Raw genomic sequence first — 12,931 nt, forward strand, 5'->3', positions numbered from 1 at the left:
GAATAGGGGGAAACAACTTGTAAGGTAATTTTAACCTCCCATTTGCTTAGAATCGTAAATCCTGTGTTTATGTGCAGGCACCTGTACACCTCTCAAAATAAACAAGAAACCTTTTCTTAAACACTTAGTGATTGGTTACTTCAGAATTGGGGATTTTTAAAAATAAAACTTAAACTGCTTTCCATGTAAATGCCATTTCCATAAATTGCATTTTTAAACATAATTCACTAGGAGTCAAAGCATGGAAAAAAAGTTGAAAGATATTTGAAAAGACTTTAAAAATAAACGAAACCAAAAAACATAAGATTCCTTTATAAAATTGCTTCAACAGTCTATGGATAATTTGCATGCAAATAATTCACATTTTGATTGTACTTGTGAAGGTCTTTGCTCTCTATGGTCCCTTCCTCCTTGCAAGATTTTTAAGATTTGTTGTTCTTCTTTATTTGTTGCATATTTCTAAATTCTGGAGTAAAGGAAAAAATGTCCTAAAGGCAATATCATTGTTATAGTTGCTGTTTGCACATAACTGAAGTTTTGACATTTACACAAACAACAGGATTAAGCAAATGTAAATTTCATATTTCCTCAATACCAGCTCTCCCTCATCGCCCATGAATAAATGAAACTCTCAATACAAATACAGGATCCATACAATAGAATCTATTTATCTACAGATACCACACACACTCAGACACACACACACACCACTGATGCATTCCTAAAGAGAAATCAGAGACCCCATGCCCTCAGACAGACACAGACACAAATGATTATTCTCACTTGACAGACCAAGTGTACCGCTCTTTCCTTGTATTTCATTCCAGCCACAGAGGGCTGGATCAGGAGAGAGACACTTGATAGCTGCTGTTTCCGTGGTTGAAATATTTGTGAAGTTAACGCACAATCTGAAAGCAGAAGCTAATAAATTATAGGGTGCTAATTGGAGCTGGCGCAGAGCTGTCAATCATGTTATCCTAAACACAGAGAGACCCTCATAACCTAAAAAGGCAAGGCAGCCTTCAGGAGGAGCGCCCAGTTGTCTCCAGCCTTGACCTCCACCCCAGCGGAAACACTGTGTCCAGGCAGAGTGGCCACTGGCAGAGTCGGCAGAGGTGATTCTGCTAATCCAAGCTCACTTTAAGAAAATAGACAAATTGTCTTTGGGGGAAAAGAGTAAAATACTTGACTGAAAAATTAATGTTTAGAGAAACACATATTGTTTAGAGAAATATATAGTGAATTTACTGGAATAATTAATACTTTGGTAAAATGTTACTCTTTACTTGGAATTTTTCCACTTTAAAACACAAGTTTAACTCAATAAGAGAAAAATCTAAAGTTCTCCACAACACAGGGTCATGTCTACCTCAATTTACAGTGTTTCCATGGGTTTACCAGTGTACTCTTATGAAACGAAGCACCTCTAAAACAGAATTAAGGAGTCCAAATTTCCTTTGTCGTATGGAATTCATTTCTTTCATCTAGAAAAGCAACAGCAGCATATTTTCTGTTCCTTTGTTTTGTTCTTCGAATCTCCTAGTAAGCTCTAGTTCTGCTTATCTCCCAAAATTTCAAAGTCACTAAAGTGATTTTGCTCAAACCATCCTCCTCTGTCATTATTATTTCCATTTCCTATCAAAACTGCATAAATTAATAAATATACAATTTTCATTATATATAAGAAATTTAGTTTAAAGGTAGACTAAAATTTGGAAAACAAAACTAAAGAATTAAAATTTTTTGATTCCTAATCAATATTTGCATGACTCTAACGATCTAGTTACCACTTAGAGATTTTTACCAACATTTATTTAAGGAGAATATACTTTAGTCTATATATGTATTTACAACTGGTAAAATACTCTGTTTACCTCATAATTTGGAAGCTTCTTTAGAATACTTCAGGTAAAAATAGTTTTCGCTCAGGAAGAGCAAATCAAGTATCTTAAAATTCTAAACACACAATTGCTTAAAACATGGATTATAATTGATGGGAATGTCAGAGCTTATTTTTTTTCCTGCTAATTCTCATTACTACAGCCTTGCCCTTATTTTTGGCAACTACATTATCAGCCCTGTGCCAGTAATGGTATTATCAAGAAATGGGATGGAAAACAAACAAAAGTTAAAACAAAATTTTTTATTGCTGTTTATTTTTACTAGGTACAATCCTTTCTTTCTTCTTCTAGTGCATTTTACCCAATGTGTAATCCATCTCAGAAAACAATAGGATGCTTTTTCCTCTAGTATCATATTACTTTTTTTCATTGTACCTGCTTTTTTATGGAATTTCTTGACATATCTGGGAGGTTATCTCAATATATCTAAAGGTTCTGTATTATTAGTATTCTTCCATCTTGCTTTGTGGAGTGTGAAATCCTGTTTTTACCTCGGGCAGTTTCTCCTCCACACTCAGAAACTGACAGAGGGCACTGACAGACAGATTTGGTAAGAAACACAAAGAACAGAGCTTATGATATTTGTTCTTCCTTGTTCAAAGGCTTCTTCTGAAAACACATTCTTCGCTTGTACTTTTTGAAAGGAGTAAGATAAGAGCCTAGCCACGTGTCAGGCTTGTATCCCTAGGGAAAACCATGAAGAAGTTGTATTCAGTTGGGATTGGTGAGAAGGGAAATTTTATTCACAGTTTTATACTTAACTGTTTCAAACTAGCTAGTAAATTTTAAAAATGATAATACAGGCACCACCATCTTGCGTTGAAGTTTAGGACACCTGGTTATTTGATGTTTAAGGACTGAAAATTTTTTAAACCTGCCAGTGAGATACTGCCATCTCCCTTTTTTGTTTGCGATATAAAATATATTGAAACTATTTTAAATCAACTATACCCCAATAAAATTAAAAAGGTTTCAAAAATTTTAAATAAAATGTATTGAAACTAAAAAAGGAAAACAATGCTTCACTGCCATAAAATGTACCAGGCTGCAGGTTAATATAGGCTTTGGGTCTTAGGAGACTGAGGTAGAAAGTATAGGTACCACTGAATCTCCCTGTGTCACAGAACAAGGGCAAGGCATTAAGTTAAAACAAGACAAAATTATACCACTTAATAATGTATATTCTTTCAGATCATAAAAGCTTCTGACTACATTTTTACTGCTATTTTAGAGTGCAAATTTAATTCTTGTCACTTCCTTTATTAGAGGAACTTCTAATTTGAACTCAAATTACCCATGCTTTATTCTCCTTCTCCTTACTTACTATAAACCGAAAAGTTCTAAAAGTGATATTATAGAAAATGCTTTGTGTGTTATCTGCTCGTTTCCTAATCTGGTTCTTGTGCTTGTCCTATATGTCCTAATGGATGCTCAGAATGAAGTTAGAGCTATCTTGTCACAGTTCTCAGGAGGACATCAAGCTCACTACGAGACTATTTCAGCTCAAGGGTACATCATCTAGAAGTGACCAGAGTACTTATCACAATTCTAGTTGACTGCTCCTCTGGGTTAGTGCACTCGGCAGTGTTTTTCTCATATTCCACAGAAAGTTCCTGGTAAATTCCTTCCTCCCATTCTGTTAGAAAACCTTCACCCTAACTACCTTCTCATCCAAATGCTATCTGTTCTTCAACGTCTCACGTAAGTTTCTGCCTCTTCCTGGAAGCCTTATCTCCACACCAGACACAGTATGTGGTCTCACCCATATCAGAACTCTTATCAACTAATGTCTATGCCATTTTTTTGCCATTTATTATTTAACATCTTGGGACACAAGTTCAGAATTTAAAAGGTTGCAGTAACCCTAAAGATTATCTCGTTCTCCCTTGACTTATTCTTTACCCCCTCAGCTGGATATTTAAGTACATTGAGCAGGTACTACCAACTATTGTGAAAAAAATACACAAATTATTGCATTAAACTTTATATTTTATGTGCAAACCAATTTTAAAATACAGGTTCATCTGAGGTTTAATGTACAAGTTAAAGAAAAAAGAAAATAAAAATAGTCTGGAAGCTGTTTCAGTAAAGAAAATCCTCTTAAAAGGAGTGGGGAGAGGTTCTTCACTTTTAGGAGGCAGTGTCAAATATCCTTTTTCTGCACCTGTATCCTGATCCTCAATCTCTGTCTTCTGCTCAAGGACATCCCTTCAACAATTGTCCTCTCTTTTCCTGCATCATCATTTCTCCCTCTCTACTGGATCATTCCCATTAATATAAAACAGGCTGCAATATTTCCTGCCTTAAAAAAAAAAAAAAGCAACCTTCTTTGACCCTGTCTCCTTTTAGTTACTAACTCATTTCTCTGCTCCCTTTAAATGGCAGCAAGCCTTAAATGAGTCATCCTCTTGCTCTCTCCACTTACTTTTCCATTTTCTCTTGTACCCACTCTAGCTTGGCTTCCACTACATACACACTTGTCAAGGTCATCAGTTAGCTCTGTATAAACCTGAAGATCAGCTCTCAGTAACCTTTTACTTGTCTCATCAATACGGTGATATATCCGTGAAGATCCTCCGATAAGCAGAGGTCAAGACATATACCATGCACTTGAGGCCTTATTAATATGTTCTAGCAAAGATACTACACCTGGCATAGCAGCTGCAGTTGGGCTACTATTTGATTTAACTCATGCTACACTACAGCCATTCTCCAGGATCCATGTGGTTTCTGCAGAAGCTCTGGTGAATTAAAAGGAGGTGTGACAGGGCTTCCCTGGTGGCGCAGTGGTTGAGAGTCCGCCTGCCGGTGCCGGGGACACGGGTTCGTGCCCCGGTCTGGGAGGATCCCACGTGCCACGGAGCGGCTGGGCCCATGAGCCATGGCCGCTGAGCCTGCACGTCCGGAGCCTGTGCTCCACAACGGGAGAGGCCACAGCAGTAAGAGGCCCACGTACCACAAAAAAAAAAAAAAAAAGGAGGTGTGACAGAAACCATGAACCCTGTGACCTTTCGAACATAAATGCTGGCACTAATCATTGTAATTCCCCAGGATCCTATTTTATTTTTGACTTACTATCTTGGCTAGGGGAGGGAAGAGAGGAGGGCAGCAGTTCCAGAGGTTTCCGCCTGGCCTTCCACACCATGATATATTTTACCCCACAGGCCAAGGATCCAGTGATTCAACCACCAAGTATGTCAACCCCTATTACACATTTATAGAGTGCATAAATGTGTGACCCCACCACCACCAGTGGGGTCATGGACCCGGTGGACACACTGTAGGTTGGCCTTTAGCCAGGGCTCAATTTAATACCTGGCTCCATAAACCCCACCCTAACAAAGGGGCTATGATGATGCTTCAGGTCTCTAGATACCAATGTCAACTCAGATCCTGTGTCTAATAGTCTGAAATGTCTGGGGATTCCCAGTGCACAGTACTGGAATAAATGGCCACAGTGCCCTGTGGTGGAATCATCATAGTATATACCGTGATGGTGTTACAGGTTCTGTCCTAGGACCTGTCCACTTCTTCAGTCAATGGGTTACAGGTCTGTACAATGGTGATTTTTATTCATGTGACCACATCAGCCTCCTAACTCCTCCATTTTTGCCTTCCTCTAATTGTAAATGGTAAGCACTGCTGCCCTTCTGTTTTGTCCTGGGCACAACATGCTTTATTAACCATCTCCACAACTCCCTATGCTCAGGCTTCTCCATCATCATGGTGATGGGGGTCCCCTGGCTTCTACTAGTCAAGTGCAGCCATCTGGTATCTATTATTTCAGGGCTGTGTCATGTCCATAGATTTTAACGAGCCCAGATGTGGATGGCCTGCAGAGGAGGCCATTACTGAGCTGCTTAGTGATGCTCAGTGAGGCACCCCTCTCATCAGCCTGTTCCTAATGCCCTTAGTGTGTCCTTTGATGGGTCTTCTGGCCTCACATAATATGTCCATGCCAGCATTCCCACTTCCCTCAGTCTTTTTATTCCTTCCTCTCCCATCTGACAGGGCATCTCAGCATGGGCCTTTGTTTTCTCCAGGCTTCCAAGGCTACCCTAGCTGAAAGTTTGCCTTGGGTCTTTTCCAAGATGTTAAAATGTCATGTTCCAGGAAATCCCACTGAGTGAATGAATTCCTGCTTATCCAGTCTTACCTTCTCACCCCCTTACTCATGTACCCTCCGAATGTAATCCCAGCACTACTCCCCTGGCTCCCACCATTAGATGTTAGCTAATTCTTAGAGCTCCTTTGAGATGTAATCTCTTTCCTTCTTTATCAGACCCAGCATATCCCAAGTCAGGTTAGGCTGGGATTTAACCCTGGTTATCAACCTGGCAGTCTCCAGCAGAGGTAGATGCAGCTCCCAAGGGGGCTCCTGTTGCCTTGCTGGGGAGAGGCCACAGGAGTATCTCCCTGTACAGAGAAAGTGCTAGCTCTTACGTTAGAGGTATGAACCATCTCGACAAGCAGTGAGGGATGAGAGGGGTCAGCTGAGCCAAATTCCTTGGGGGCATCCATCCAGTTGCCCCCATCCAGGGTTTCAGGGTCACAGGTTTTCTCAACAGACCTACCTTGACTATCACATGCGGGGCTTGCCCCTCAGTTGTGTCTACTCTTACTCTACAGTTTATAAGTGCCTCTTTTTAACCTATCAGAGACACCTTCTAGCTCTCACAATTAGCCTTCATTTGCTACATACCCTTAATTTCTCATGATCCTTCTGCAGGGAATCAGTACAACTGTTCTGCAGGGAAATAGCCAGCGAGTTCCACTGTTCTCATAGGCATCATCACCTCTGTATCTTTCAAAGGCCTGAATCATCACATTGGCAAAGGTGTTCCCCTCCATGGGATATTTTTCTTGTTCACCACTGGTGAAATCCGTAGCATTTAGGCTGCCACGTTGTGCCCAGGACTGTCTGTGCCCCACATATCTATCACTCATGCTGAGGTCCTCTTAGCCACTTGGGTGATGAGTAGGCCAGACCCCAAATCCCATCTCGCTACCTGTTTTCTTGGGCCATTCCTGGTACTATCTGTATTAGTTAAGGGCCTCAAAGAAACAGATGCCAAGAGGAATAGATGTGCAAATGATTTGTTGGGAGAAAGGCCTGGGAAGGATAAAGGGGGAGAGACAAAGCGTAGGTGAAAAAAGCCTTCAGATTGCAATGCAGGCCTGACACCTGTTAAAGAGAGAGAGAAGGGAGGATTGGATAGGGAAAGCCTGAGATTACAGTGCAGTTCTGGGAAAGTCTCAGCCAGACTGATGAGAGTCAGTCCCCAAGTCAAAATGGCCTGTTGGTGGCCAAATAATGTCCAGATCAGGCAGGAATGGCCCATTCCTGGTACTCCCCTGTGTTTAGTCAGTGGCTGGAAATGGCCCAAGGGAAGCATGACCTGGCATGAATGTCACAGTAGATCTGAAGGTACAGCAGCTGGAGGTGTCAATTAGCCGTGCTCCCCAAAGCAGGTTCTCTTGAAAGATGATCTAAATAGCACACCTCCGTGTCCACCGCAGGGGACCATATAATTTATGGTCTGAACAAGATCACTTATAAGTGTGAAAGGGACACTGGTAATAATCCAGGACAAAGGCATAAACTGGAACTATCCCAGGCAAATTAAGACATATGGTTACCTACCTGTCAATAATATTTGACACAGTTCATAATTCCATCCTTCTTCAAACACTTTGTTCATTCGGCTTCCAGGATTCCATGCACTCTTGATTTTCATGCTACTTTTCTGACCCCTCCTTCTCACTCTTCTTTGGTAGTCTCTCCTCAGCTCCCTAATGTCTAAACATGGAAAGATTTTAGCCTCAGTCCTTGGACCTTCTTTCTTATACACACCCCTGGTTGAGCTGGACCAGTCTCATGGCTAGTCTCAGCCTTATCTATATACAGACAACTCTCCAGCCTGAACCCTCTCCTTAATCCCCTCTCCCACTGCATAGTCAGCCTCTCACTTAGATCTCTAAAAATCATCTCAAAACTAACATATCCTAAACCGAACCTCTAATGGCCATCTTGCCTCTCAAAATAAATCATCTCTCCTTCAGTCTTTCCCATCTGATAAGTGGTAACTTCCATTCTTCCCACTGCTCAGATTAAAAGTCTTAATCTTTTCTTCCCTTGTACTCCATATCTAATCCATCAGCAAAACCTTCAAAAGAAACACAGAATCAACCACTTTCATCACTTTCACTGCTATTTCATCACCTTCCCTGCCAAGCGGTCATCATCTCGTGGTTAATTATCATAACTTTCTAATTGATTTTCCTGTTTCTACCTTTCTGCCCCACCCTACTCTCAGTCCCTGCTTCACATGGGCTCTGGAATGATCCTTTTATAACCAAAGTCAAATCATGTCTCTCATATGTTCAAAATTCCCTAGTGTCTTCCTATCAGGTAAAAAGTCCCTACCATGGCCTGTATGATCTAACCCCCACTACCACTCTCCCCTCCTTCCCTCCCTTTTTTTTTATTGCTATTGAGTTATATGAATTCTTTGTATATTTGGGCTACTAGCCCCTCATCAGATTTATGATTTGCAATTATTTTCCCACATCCAGTAGATTGCCTTTTAATTTTGTCGATTTTGTTTTGTTTTTGCACTGCAAAAGCTTTTTAGTTACATGCAGTTCCACTTGTTTATTTTTGCTTTTGTTGCTTTTGTTTTTGGTGTCAGATTCAAAACATCATTGCCAAGACATACGTCAGGGAGCTTGCCACCTGTGTTTTCTTCTAGAAGTTTTAAGGTTTCAGGTCTTATATTCAAGCCTTTAATCCATTTTAAGTTAACTTTTGTTAACTAAAGGGAGTTATGTATAAGATAGCAATCCAGTTTCATTCTTTGTATGTGGCTGTCCAATTTTCCCAATGCCATTTATTGAAGGGACTATCCTTTCCCCATTGTACATTTTGCCTCCGTATTTTGTCATGAGTTAATTGATGATACATGCATGGGTTTATTTCTGGGTTCTCTATTCTCTTCCATTAATCTATGTGTCTGTTTTATATCAATACTACTACTGTTTTAATTCTATAGTTTTGTAATATAGTTTGAAATCAGGAAGCATGATGTCTCCAGCTTCATTCTCCTTTCTCAAGATTGCTTTGGCTATTCAGGGTCTTCGTGTCTTCTTCAGTTTTATTCATTACTGTCTTATCGCTTTCAAAATATAGTTCTTTCACCTCCTTGGTTAGATTTATTCCAAGGTATTTTATTCTTTTTGTTGCAATTGTAAATGGGGTTGTTTTCTTAATTTCTCTTTCTGATAGCTCATTATTAATGTAAAGTAAGGCAACAGACTTTTGTGTATTGATTTGTATCCTGCAGCTTTACTGAATTTGTTTATTAGTTCTAATAGTTTTTTGATGGAGTCTTTAGAGTTTTCTGTATATAATGTCATATTATTTGCAAATAGTGACAGTTTTACTTCTTCTTTCTCTTTTTTTTTTTTTTGCGGTACGTGGGCCTCTCACTGTTGTGGCCTCTCCCGTTGCAGAGCACAGGCTCCAGACGCGCAGGTGCAGCGGCCATGGCTCATGGACCCAGCCGCTCCACAGCATGTGGGATCTTCCCCGACCGGGGCACAAACCTGTGTCCCCTGCATCGGCAGGCGGACTCTCAACCATTGTGCCACCAGGGAAGCCCCCTTCTTTCTCAATTTGGATGCTTTTTATTTCTTTTTCTTGCCTAATTACTCTTGCTAGGACTTCAAATAGTATATTGAATAGATGTTGTGAGAGTGGACATCCTTGTCTTGTTCCTGATCTCAGAGGAAAAGCTTTTAGCTTTTCACGTTGAGTATGTTAGCTGTGAGCTTCTCATGTACAGTCTATTATATTGAGATACCTTCCCTCTATACCCACTTTGTTGAGAGTTATTATCATAAATGGATGCTGAATTTTGTCAAATGCTTTTCCTGCATCTACTGAGATGATCTACTGAGATCATATGATGTTTATCCTTCATTTTGTTAATGCAGTGTATCACACTGACTCATTTGTGGATGTTTGAACCATCTTTGCAACCTGGAATAAATCCCACTTGATCATGGGGTATGATTCTTATAATTATTGTCATATATATTTTTGTTTTTATTTACCATGTCTTCTTCCCCATCTATTGATAGAATGTTAGAATGTGGCCTCCATCAAGGCAAAGACTTAGCTTTGTTTATTGCTCTATTCCTAGCATCTATAATAATGCTTCCTGTGTAGTAAGCATTCAATAAATATTTATGAATGAGTGAATGAATCTACATGGGAACACTAAACAGCAGTATATTCATCCTAAGAGATGTATGCAGTCATGAGAAACATTCACAAAGAATTTTTAATGATAAGGGGGAAAGCTTATGCAATAAAGTAAGTGGAAAAAAAAAAAAAAAAAAAAAACAAGAGAAATACAACTACTCCAGCCATGAAAATAAGCTCACATGGGGAAGGAAAAAAAAAAACCTGGAAGGAAATATTCTAAAATATATACAATGGAGTTTGGGTTGTATATTTTGTCCCCTTGATTCTTCTAATTGTGAAAAGTTCTAGACGGATTGGGATAGGTCTTCTGGTTTGGGCACCCCATAGCCTTGACCACTGCAAAAAGCAAAATTGGATGGGCTCCTCTTTACCAAAGAGAGAAGGTCAAAGAGAAGTCAAGGATAACTTAAAATTTATGACATTTATTCCACATCCATAAGGCTATCTGAGGATAAAAGTTGGGTTTAAGACGGGAGAAATGCTAATGATAAAATAACTTTTTGCCTCCTTTAACATCCTTTACCATCATTTCAAGGGCTTTCAGAATTTCAGGCCTCACCTAAGTTTGATCTGAACCTCAAAGCAGTCCACCAACTTCTATAATATGTCTAGGTCTCAAGAGATAACTCAGGATCTAAAGAATCCTCTTGAGTCCCTCTTGACAGTAGACTAATCTTCTAGCATCCCTTCCATGAGCTAAAAGTGAAGACTTGTGAAGTGTGTTGGAAAAGGATGATGAGAAAGCCAATTCATCCATTAAGTATGAATACTTACTTTAGATTAAAGGTATAAAGTCTTAAAAGACATCACCCTGTCTTCGGAAAGCTTCCAATTTATTCGAGTAGATAAAATACATAGAAATAGAATAGAAATACATATGGTTGCCAGCAAATGAGATATAAAGACAAGGGCAACAGTAATTCTGAGAACTGAGAGGGGAGGGAGTTAGGGACAAGCCTTTCCAAAAAGTTGGAATATGAGCTGATCCTAAAAGAAGACTGGAATTTAGATAAACAGAGAAGAATAGGTGAGAACATTCCAATAGGCCAGGGAAAACCAGGATGGGTAAGCAACACAGAGGGTATCTGAGACCAGGGACAGGCTCTTTTCTCCAGGACATTTTGAATAAAGCATTTTCAACAGAATTATAGCAACACATTAATTTTATCCAGGTAAATTTTGCTCAACTGGCAATGTTAAACCATAATAATTTTATGGATTATTTCTTTTCCTTGAACAATTTAAAATGAAGGTTAGATTTATTGATTGGCTTTTGTATTGTTTTGTTTCATTCATACCAATTATAACTTCTGCCTTTGGGAGCCATTATTTCTCTCAAGTCTAACATTCCCAGGTCGTATTTTGCAGATAAAAAATTTATCAATAAGGTTTATTCTTCTGTTAATTTTTAGTGAAGAACATATTTTAACAAGTGCCAATTTTAGCCATTGCCAATTTTTTCCCTCTTGATTACAAAATCTAATTTTTCCAGAATTAACTTACATGGTTTTCAGTATTACCAACCATTTGTATTTTTATCAATTACTTTCATCTGTAATAAATTTACCTATGAGATTTCAGCCACTGTCTATTTTATGTTGCATTAAATATTTCTACCGGGACTTCCGGGTAAGATGGCGGAAGAGTAAGACGCGGAGATCACCTTCCTCCCCACGGATACACCAGAAATACAGCTACACGTGGAACAACTCCTACAGAACACCTACTGAATGCTGGCAGAAGACCCCAGACCTCCCAAAAGGCAAGAAACTCCCCACATACCTGGGTAGGGCAAAGCGGAGAGATTCCCGCACAGAGGATCGGTGCCGAGCGGCACTCACCAGCCCGAGAGGCTTGTCTGCTCGCCCACCACGGCGGGCGGCGCTGGAAGCTGAGGCTCGGGCTTCGGTCAGAGCGCAGGGAGAGGACTGGGGCTGGCGGCGAGAACTCAGCCTGAAGGGGGCTAATGTGCCACAGCTAGCCGGCAGGGAGTCCGGGAAAACTCTGGAGCTGCCGAAGAGGCAAGAGACTTTTTCTTCCCTCTTGGTTTCCTGGTTCGCGAGGAGAGGGGATTAAGAGCGCTGCTTAAAGGGGCTCCACAGACGGGCGCGAGTCACGACTGAAAGCGCGGAGCCCAGTGACGGGCGTGGGACGCTGGGGCTGCTGCTGCCGCTGCCAAGAAGCCTGTGTGCGAGCACAGGTCACTGTCCACGCCGCCCTTCTGGGAGCCTGTGCAGCCCGTCACTGCCGGAGTCCCGGGATCCAGGGGCGGCTTCCCTGGGAGAACGCACGGTGCGCCTCGGGCTGGTACAACGTCACGCCGAACTCTGCCGCTGCAGGCTCGCCCCACACTCCGTGCCCCTCCCTCCCGCCCGGCCTGAGTGAGCCAGAGCCCCCGAAGAGGCTGCTCCTTTAACCCTGTCCTGTCTGAGCGACGAACAGACGCCCTCCGGCGACCTACACGCAGAGGCGGGGCCAAATCCAAAGCTGAGACCCAGGAGCTGTGAGAACAAAGAAGAGAAAGGGAAACCTCTCCCATCAGCCTCAGAAGCAGCGGATTAAAGCTCCACAATCAACTTGATGTACCCTGCATCTCTGGAATACATGAATAGACAACACATCATCCCAAATTGAGGAGCCAGGAGTCAGTGCTGTGCCTCTGAGGTGGGAGAGCCAACTTCAGGACACTGGTCCACAAGAGACCTCCCAGCTCCACATAATATCAAACGGCGAAAATCTTCCAGAGATCTCCATCTCAACA

Source organism: Mesoplodon bidens (assembly GCF_964165515.1).
Source record: "Mesoplodon bidens genome assembly, chromosome: 12".
NCBI classification, from domain to species: Eukaryota; Metazoa; Chordata; class Mammalia; order Artiodactyla; family Ziphiidae; genus Mesoplodon; species Mesoplodon bidens.